The sequence below is a fragment of the Cupressus sempervirens genome, chromosome 2 (genome assembly GCF_028749045.1).
Source record: "Cupressus sempervirens isolate cs-2001-9-10 chromosome 2, ASM2874904v1, whole genome shotgun sequence".
NCBI classification, from domain to species: domain Eukaryota; kingdom Viridiplantae; phylum Streptophyta; class Pinopsida; order Cupressales; family Cupressaceae; genus Cupressus; species Cupressus sempervirens.
This window is the reverse complement of record NC_143119.1, coordinates 347303961-347314370: the sequence shown is the minus strand read 5'-3', so window position 1 is coordinate 347314370 and position 10410 is coordinate 347303961. Positions and strand designations below refer to the sequence as shown.

Genomic DNA, 10410 nt, shown 5'->3' with positions numbered 1-10410 from the left:
TACCCAGGGGGAGCAACATAAGACTGAATATCATCCAAATATTCAAAAATTGAGAATCAAGTATGGGAAGGTATTCAGTGAGATTCCACCAGGCAGGTCACCAGACAGAGGTATTGAGCACATTATTGAGTTGGAGGAAGGTGCTAAGCCTGTCATGATCACACCATATTGGCACCCAAAATGACTCAAAGATGAGATCGAGAGGACCATCAACAAGTTGCTAGCAATGGGACACATCAGACCAAGTAAGTCACCTTTTGCATCTTCTGTTGTTTTGGTAAAAAAGAAGGATGGAACTCTACGAATGTGTATTGGTTATAGGGTGTTGAATAAGAGAACTATAAAGAACAAGTATACCATCCCACACATCGATGAGCTGATAGACGAATTGCATGGGGCTTGTTATTTCACAAAAATTGATTTGAGATCAGGCTATCACCAGATCAGAGTTCGAGAGCAGGATATTGAAAAAATTGCTTTTAGATGTCATTACGGTCATTTTGAGTTTGTAGTCATGCCTTTTGGTTTGACTAATGCACCTACCACTTTTCAGTCCACTATGAACAAGGTCTTCCACCATCAGTTGAGGAAATTTGTGCTAGTGTTCTTTGATGATATTTTGATCTATAGCAGGACATGGTAGGAACATTTAGAGCACTTGGAGATAGTATTAAGCATTTTACAGAGTGATTCCTTGTATGCCAAGGAGTCCAAATGTGATCTGGGAATGACAAAATTGTTGTATCTTGGACACATCATTAGTGCGGAAGGAGTGCAAATGGATCCTGAAAAGATCCGTGCTATTGTAGATTGGCTACCACTAGAGAACCTTACATAGTTAAGAGGGTTCCTTGGTCTATGTGGATTCTATCACATGTTTGTTAGTGGGTACTCACGACATGCAGTGCCCATGACAGATTTGCTTAAGAAAGGGGCATTTGTGTGGACTCGGGAGGCACAGGAGTGTTTTATGAAGTTCAAGGAAATAATTACTACATGTCCAGTATTAGCATTGCCTGATTTCACAAAGCCATTTGAGCTTCAATGTGATGCTTCTGGAGAGGGAGTTAGTGCTATACTCATGCAGGACAAGCATCCTATAGCTTATGAGAGTAGGAAACTCAGAGGGGTTGAGAGATCATTTAGCATATATGATAAGGAGATGCTGGCCATCATGCATGCCTTGGCCAAATTCAGATAGTATCTTATGGGTAGCAAATTTTGTATTAAAACTGATCATAATAGTTTGAAGCACTTTTTGGGATAGCGGGACCTGAATGATCGTCAACAGAAGTGGGTGAGTAAGTTATAGGAATATGATTTTGATATCACATATGTTAAGGGGATACAGAATATTGTTGCAGATGCTTTATCCCAAAGGCCAAATCTCACTTCTATGATTCGGATATCAGAGGATTGGCAACACTTGATTGTCACAGAATATGCCAAAGACACGTGGGCCTCTTCTATAGTGGAGGGGACAATTCGACACCAGATACACTCTCATAGATGATTTGATCATTTACAAGAATAGGATTTACTTAGTCCCAAGATCAAAAGTGAAGCAATTGATTTTGAGAGCATTCCATAATTCACCTACAGTAGGCCATCCTGGGTATTTCAAGACTTACAGGTTAGTACAGGAATGATTCACTTGGAAGGGACTTAAGGTCGATGTTTTTTAGTATGTGCGTGAGTGTCATGTTTGCCAGCAGAACAAACAAGAGCACACTTATCCAGCAGGGCTCCTACAACCACTTCCTATTCCTAACAGGAAGTGGGAGTGCATCTCTATGGATTTTATTACGGGCTTGCCTAGGGCCCAAGGGCGTGATTATATCTATGTGGTGGTGGATAGGTTGACAAAATATGCTCACTTCTTCCCTATCGCTACTACATACTCAGCAACTCAGGTGGCAGAGGTCTTCTTCAGGGAGATTTTTAGATTACATGGGTTACCTCGGAGCATTGTGAGTGATAGGGACAGCTGCTTCATGAGTCACTTTTGGTAGGAGATATTTTGGTTGTCTCGCACTGAGCTTACACCTAGTACCAGTTATCACACATAGACTGATGGTCAAACAGAGATTGTAAACAAATGGGTGGAAGGGTATTTGAGGAATTATGTGGCAGATCAACAGCGAGCTTGGATCAGATGGATATATCTCTGTGAGTATTGTTACAATACTACATATCATATGACTATACAAATGACACCCTTCATGACACTTTACGGTTATGAGGCACCTAGTTTCTTAGATTTGTTGTTGGGAGACAGTCGAGTACCCCGTGCAGCTGAACTATTACAAGAAAGTAAGGATATAGTTGCTACTCTCAAAAACAACATTGCTAGAGCTTAGAACCAGCAAAAATAGTATGCAGACAAGAAGAGGACTGAGCATAGTTTTGAGGTAAATGATATGGTTTACCTCATGTTGCAGCCATATAAGCAGCCCACTCTCAAGAAGAGTGGTATAGAGAAACTCAAGCCATGCTATTATGGACCATTCAAGATCATCAAACGAGTTGGTGAGGTGGCTTATGAGTTGGAGCTTCCCACAGATAGTTGAGTGCACAATGTGTTTCATGTATCACGCCTCAAAAAGGCGTTGGGTCAGAATGTGATGCCTTCTGCAGTATTACCTCCCTTGGATGATGAAGGAAAATTGATCTTAGTGCCAAAATTCATTCTGGATAGTAGAGAGAAGTAGCTTCGCAAGAGAGTAATCAAAGAGTATCTAGTTAAGCGGAAATATTTTCCTATTGAAGATGCTACTTGGGAGGGAGAAGTGATTTTGCAGCATCCAGCATTAAGATTGCTTGAGGCCAAGCAATTTTAGGAGGGGCGAACCTGTAATGTCCCATTTTTTTTTTTGGGAGGAACTATAAAGTTATCAATTAAAAAATATATATTACAAGGTAACTTTATAAATTAAATAATAAAAAAAGCTTCTAGAGGTTGCTGGAAGAAGCAGAGAAATTTTTTTAAAAAGGGAGGCTGACCTATCAAGGAAAAAAGAATAAATAGGCATTGAGGGCTCATTCTCTATCATCGAGACTTATTATTGATTTTTGCTTATGTGTGTTGTGGAGCCTAGGGTTTTTGCAAATAGTCACAATTGGCCATTGAGAACAAAAACTCTCAATTGGTATGCAATTTTGAGGCTGTGAGAGATCACCTGAATTATTGCAGCTGTGGGAAGGATATTTCAGTCCTTTCATTTGTGCTTAATTGTTGATTTGGAGTTTCAGTTGGAGTTGCCATATCATCTTCAGCAGTCAGTCCCCAGTATTTGATCAATCCAGGTTCTTCTTTTCAATCTGTAGTTGCAACAAGTTCTCAATTGTATACATCCAGTTAGGGTTTCTATGTAATGTGCTATGTCATAATGTTTTGGTGCTGAAATTTGCCATATCATTTGTAAAAACATTTGGTTTTCATTGAATGAATACATTGGCACTATTATTTCTTTTATTTCAGCAATATATTTTAGCAGTGTGTTAAATCTAGAGTTTGTTTAGTGGCCTATTGGTACGGTTCATTACAGATAATGGAAAAAATTGATAGATGATTACAGGAAGAATTGTCATGTCAAAGTAACATCCCATTGGAGGGTGATCTATGCTCCTATTTGGTGATTTAGGGCAATTACCACCAGTGACAGACATTCCAATGTATGCATCAACATCATATGGGGGAACACTTTGGCGCAAATCAATACAATTCTAACTTTGAAGAAAATATTTCATCAAGATGGACAGGATGCTACTCAATAAGGTTTCATAACCTTCTCTCAAACTTACAAAATGGAGAACCAACATTTGCTGATTGGAAACTACTGATGTCAAGATCACACTCCTCAATGATCACCAAAGAGCAACATATGTTTGTACAATCTACTCACTTATTTTCCACAAGTGAAATGGTTTCATTACATAATAAACAAATGCTATTATGTACAACAAAGGAAATAGCCCTTTGCATAGTAGAACAACTAAGAGGTTCAACAATTCTAGATCCAAAAGATGAATGACTGCAACCAAAGGTACTTCTATGCATTGGGCAAAAAGTTATGCTATCCTCTAATTTGTGGGTTGATACATGACTAGTCAATGGTGCACTTGGCCAAGTAACAACAATTGTTTAGAAAATAAATGAAACACCACCACAAATTCCCTTATTTGTTGTTGTACGCTTCAAAAAATATACTGACCCACCATGGAACATGAATCAATCAAATGATGTGCCAATAAATCCATTGAGTCATGAAAATCGGCACTAAAAACCACTAAAAATGGCATGGGCATTGACCATACACAAAGCTCAAGGGCTTACTTTGCAACGTGCCACAATTGACATTGGAAACATTGACCGACAAGGAATTATGGTCACTGCAATTTCAAGAGTTAAAGATATTTCCTGCTTGCACATACACCTGATTTTTACATTTGATGGATATGCACATATGAGCACAGATCCATTTGTAGCTCAGAGGATAGAGGAGGAACGCTTGTAACAACTATCAGATCAAACAGCATCTACATCAGGATAAAAAGATAATTCCAACTATGCCTAATGAATTTATGCAATCTAAACAATTTGTGTAAGCCAAGCAATATTACTTGTAGCCCATGCTATAAGCGCATTTCTAAGGTCCCACATACCTCCTCTAAGTTTACATTCCGTTGTATTTGGTAAGGATTGAGGGTTTTCTTGCTGGTTCTTTCCCTCATGAACCTTGAACCATTGATATTTATTAATATATCATGTCTTCTCACTTTTGGAAAACTAATATTTCTTATTTTAGAAACAAGCACGAATCTACATCCAATCAAATTAGAATACACTTTGATGAATTTCATGCAAACTACATACTACAATTAGAGACTACTTTGTTTTGATTTAGATATAGAAAATCTCAATTTTAAATAACTATTTTTTATACTCATAAAAAACCAAACAATACTTAATTTTGTTGGGGCGAAAAAAATAAAAATTCTGTAATTTCAGTTTACCATTTCTCTCCTATGAACACAATATACACATTCTTTTAAGATAAAAGCAAAAGAAAGTAACATTCCATCATATGTGCTTGATTTTCAAATACATTTATTACTAGCTCCTAATTACAATTGACTCAATATTAATACCAAACTTATTCGACATATATATTACACCCTTAAGGTGCGATTGTTAGTTAATACCTTCTATTATTATTAGTACTTGCCCATAGGCTAGTACTATTGTGACACTTTTTGAATTGCTTAAGTTAACAAGTTAATAAATGAAGTTTCATATTATTTAAATTTTTTAAAATAAAATATTAAATTTTCATAAGTTACATGACAAATTTTTAACTTTAGAATGTTTGTATATTAATTTTCTAGTTTTTGATTGGTTCAATGAGTTTGAGACTATATGCCAATTCATTGTTGTTATTTTCTTAAGTGATTTTATATTTTAGTATAGCAAATTGAAGTGTAGATTATTAAATTGTACAAATAATATTTTAAAATATAATATCATAAATAGTATTATAATATGATATATATATATATATATATATATATATATATATATATATATATATAAGTTTTAAATTTTAAAAATAAAATTAAGATTAAGACATAACAAAAATATAATTAAAAATTAACGATTAAAATAATTATTTAAATGTTTATAACCAAACAAATATTTCTATTACCACAACTATATTACAATATAAATTATATACTTCATTTTAAAAATATATTATATTAAAATTAGACAATTATTCATTTTTAAAAAAATGTAAATTGAAAAAGTTATTATTTTTATTTTATTTGTACTACAACTCTATAATTATAAAGCAACTACTTAACCATTCTATGACACTTGTTCTAACTTATTTTATTGGAGATTGACAATATCCCTTATCATTGATTATGAATATAAATATGAGTGTATGATGTGTATATGCCATTTAAAATTGGTGCTGATACCTATGCTCTAGCGCTCACCTTCCTCGTTGCTCCAGTTGAAGGTGCCTCCACCTCTATCGCAAAGACTTTCTTTGAATTGTTTGTCATCCGAGTATAATTATATTTATCATTTTTCAAAGGATCTCCACATAAAATATGAAGGCATTTTAGTCAAAATTATATACACAAGATAACATCTACAATAAAATTGTTTTAATGGCCCTTTACTATAAAAAGATGATCTATTGAGGGACTTCATTCAAATTCAATCGACCAAGGAACTTGGTGTTCAGGTTGCCTGAGTAGAGATATTCTCCCACCTCCATGGCAAATGTCACAAATGATATAACTTTCCCATTTGAACCATCTTCTCCAATCTTTGCCACCATTGCCCAACCAGTTGTGAACCCAAACTGATTCAATAATGTTGGATATCTTGCCAATATATGTCTGAAAATGGAATATTTGAACACGAATTGTACTGCCTTGATACACAACTGTACACATTAAGAAGTACGAATTAGTTTTCAATTTTCTAGAGAGATTTTTTAGGTACCTTTAACTAGATAGCGATAGAAAATGAATATTTTTAGGTACCTTTAGTATAGCTATCCAATATGAATGTCCATCTGAAGCAATATTTATGTTGTCGGGGCCTCCGGGCAAATTATCCATAAGAACTTCTGTTTTCCTAGATTTCTCTCCTTTAATCCAATATTTAAGACACCTAAACCTATCCACTTACAAGAATTTATAGCTTAAATATATATATATATATATAGATCAAATTAGTATTTTTCTTGAATATTAGTTGAAATTTTATAGTTGCACCCTTAATTCTCCTAGACACTCAGAATTCTAATGATCTTCAATATAGGTTCAATCTTAAATGTTTATTTGTCAGTAATTAGAACACATATAATCTAACTTAATCTATCTTGATAACTTAGTATTTGATTGTATGATCAATTTTTTTACCAATGTTTTCAATCATGTTCCATGTACTTGTAATCAGAATGAGTTAACTTTAAAAGAGAAAATGATCTTTGATGATAAGATCATATTCTATGGTCTGATATGAAAAATAAATCACACAGCGAAAACTAAAAGCTCTCAAGAAAAAATAGATTAAATTATGTGCATACACTTATTATAAGATAAATTACTACACTATGCCATTATAATTATCATGTAAAACTTACTTCCAACTCTCGCAGATAGCCACATAGTCTTCAGATGGAGGTAGGGCTACTCCATTTTGCAAAGGCAAGGCCATCAAGCAGCACACTTGTCCTTTTAGTTTGTGGGTCATATTTGAGAAGGCGGCCATATGGTTCTCCTTCTAGAAAGTCCAAAATGCAACGGCTATATGGAAACTTTGTACTGGCATCTGAGAAATATAAACTTCCATCACTACCTTCCCCAACTGCATCAACAAATCTGAAAACACCAAATCATTAAACATAGCGCTTGTTCCATGCAAGTTTTTATCTCAACAGTGAGATATTAAGTATTGAGCTCGATTAGTATAAATGAAAGCCCATAACCAACCTGATTTTTTCTCCATCGATTTCAGAAGTTATAATAGAGACTTCCTCATCACTAACTTTGAGCAGGCCCTGCAGAGTAATGAATATGTTTCCTTGTCTATTTGGATCAAACAAACATGGTGTCCCACGATATGCATATAAAGAATTTAAAGGGCATCCATTGGTCTTTTGAATGGAGTCTATACACCTGACTTGTGTTGAATTAGTTAAATTGATCTTATATATCATATAAAATAGTTTAAAATAACTGTAGCTAATTTGGCACAACATCCTAAATAATTTGTATTGAGGAACATGTTAAGAGACTATGCTATTGGTGCCCTCTGAAGAAGAAAATGAGGGGATTCTATATGCCATTGTTCTTGTGAAAAATAACCATGAAGACCCTAAGATAATGTTGAAGGAACTAGAACGAGTTTGAGCATTTGCTTACAGTTGATTCCATCACTTTTTAGAACAGGTTTTGTTCATGTCAAGATTAATGAGGATGCTAACAGAAAGTTAAATTAGAGATTTTTACCCCTCTTTTTTCCAAAATTAGAGATTTTCAAGATTATTATGTTTCTATGTAAAAATGTTAGAAAGAGTTCTTGAATTAGAGTTCAATTGATAAAGATGACATTATGTGTCAGAGAAATTATCTTTCAAGATACATTTCAGCAAGAATAGAGGGTTTTCTTACTGATTTTTTTCCCTCTTGAACTCTATTTAATAATAATATATTAGCTCTCCACATTAACCCAAAAAAATGTTAAAAGAGCTGTCCTCAAATGTAGATCTTTACCTACAGCTGGCAGTGTGGACAGGAGAAGATGAATAGCTGAGGCAAAATGAGCAAAGATGAGGATTTCTGCTGACTTTTCTGTTTTGATTTTGTCAGTCAAACTATTCATATTAGTAATTGCAACAATATGTGGTAGATGCCTTAAAATTAACAGGGTTACTGACTTTGATCAGAATTGACTTTTGAGTGGCCTTATTGAAGTCATGGTTTGTTTCATCATTCATTGTGGCTTAAGTTATGCTAAAAAACAATTGTTCTTAATCTCAATATAATCTATTGTTTACTTCAATCTTTTATCTAGAAAAACAAAAATAATTGAAAGACGTAAATTTTATTAAGGATGTGATAGATAAATAGGAGATGGGTTCCTGTGAACCATTACTCATGAAATATAGGTCAATGAGGTTAACTCAAAAACTACACAGTCAAATCTTGATAGCAGTATCACAAATATACGATGAACAAAATATTGAGCTCATCCAAATTCTGCTATGTCGATCTCTGTGCTATGTTCTTTCTTGAACATTTTGAAGAAGATGAATCAATATTGAAAGAGGTTAAGATCCCTTCCCTCTAATTTAATCTTGATTTGATTTTTGTTTATATTTTTTAGCATTTTTAAAATATTAGAATGTGGTGATCTATTTGAGTTCACTTCTTGTAACTCATTTCTATTTATCTGACTTAATATAAAAATTCAGCTCCCTCCCACTTTATCTAATTAAAACTTCTCAAATTTTAAGTTTCTAAATAAAAATCAAAATAATTTTAACAAATTTACTACATCCTAAACTACTGAAATGAAATCAAAACAACTGTAATAGTAGTAATCTTACCCGCTCAGGATCACAAACAATAATATGTCCACTCCTGGACACAGCGAGGCCAAGAAGACTTCCTCCCACCTTCTTCCAACCCTCCCATGATCCATTCCGATGCATTCTTTTAATCCACCCATCTTGAGTTGCAGTGTAAATCAGCCCGTTCCCGTCTACAGCTGAATCCTCGGGCCCCTCCAAAAAGCCTTCCCCTAATTTCTCAATAGTCTGAACACAAGGAGTTCAGATTAATCTGAGTATAAACCATTTAACTTGAAAAAAAATCTGATATCATGAATAGAATCAACCCTTTTAGCAAAATCACAGAATGATAAGTGAGAAATGACAAGATGTATCTTATAAATTTCCAATCTATAATATTGCTATGCAATTTCTGAATCTTTTATTATGTAAAGAGAAAAATAGACGAGTCATCAAAATTGATGAAAAAGTTTTCACCGCCATATACGATCTGATAAGATTCAATGCAGTGAATGTTTGACAAAAAAACAAACTATTAACTAGAGCCCAAAGATTTGCTATTTGTTTGTGAAAACAGTGTTTACCTGCAGAACATTGTTCTTAACGAAGTGGGCTTGAGGTTCATAATCGGACTGAAAAATGCTGGGACCGGGTGAAATTGGTGAAAATGCTATAATTTGCAGGAGTGATCCAACCCATTTTCTCTCTTTCTACGGAATCTTGTTATTTGCAGAAATTACAGTAGATCGCATAATTGAAGAGCCCCTAGTGTCTGTCATTATATGTACAAGAATTCAAGATACTGCCAAAGAGAAATGTTTTTAAATGCGAATGAACTCTACTAGGAAGGAGTAGAGTATGTAATGCCAAAAGCTGATGTATTAGGATTGGCATTCTTATATTTAAAAAAAAATCTTACTAAAATATGTCCAAAGATATCATACTCAGATGTCACTTTTATCTAAATATGATTAATCTTTGATTGACACCTTATCCTAACTTAAATATAATTATTATTGTTTATTATTTAATTTTGAAATGTCATATTCAATACTTTTGGACCTCTTCAATTATTTCTACACTGCTTTCAAACACAACAAAAATATGAAGCTATAGAACAAATTAAGCTATTATGATAACAATTTATCAAGAATCTTGTGTTATTGTAGAAGAGAATGGTGACACGAGTGAGATGTGCTCACTAGCTACGATTTTTATTGAGAAATGCAGAGTAATTATGGCCAGTGTGTTCCATTATTTTTGTGGGTTGCTACTGAGGGCATCTTTGGGTTTCTTAACATGGATGGTGAAAGAG

The 10410-nt window shown here is 34.0% G+C and overlaps 1 pseudogene across 1 annotated transcript; it reads right to left on the bottom strand.

Moving 5' to 3' along the window:
- Nucleotides 1-6118: 6118 nt before the first annotated feature.
- On the bottom strand, nt 6119-9945 carry LOC149572553 (protein STRICTOSIDINE SYNTHASE-LIKE 4-like; annotated as a pseudogene). Its single transcript, XR_016359929.1, has 6 exons — nt 9680-9945; nt 9132-9341; nt 7513-7580; nt 7164-7401; nt 6559-6694; nt 6119-6458 (listed from the first exon to the last, which is right to left on the bottom strand). The product of XR_016359929.1 is annotated as a protein STRICTOSIDINE SYNTHASE-LIKE 4-like (transcript).
- Between the last annotated feature and the right edge of the window lie 465 nt (nt 9946-10410).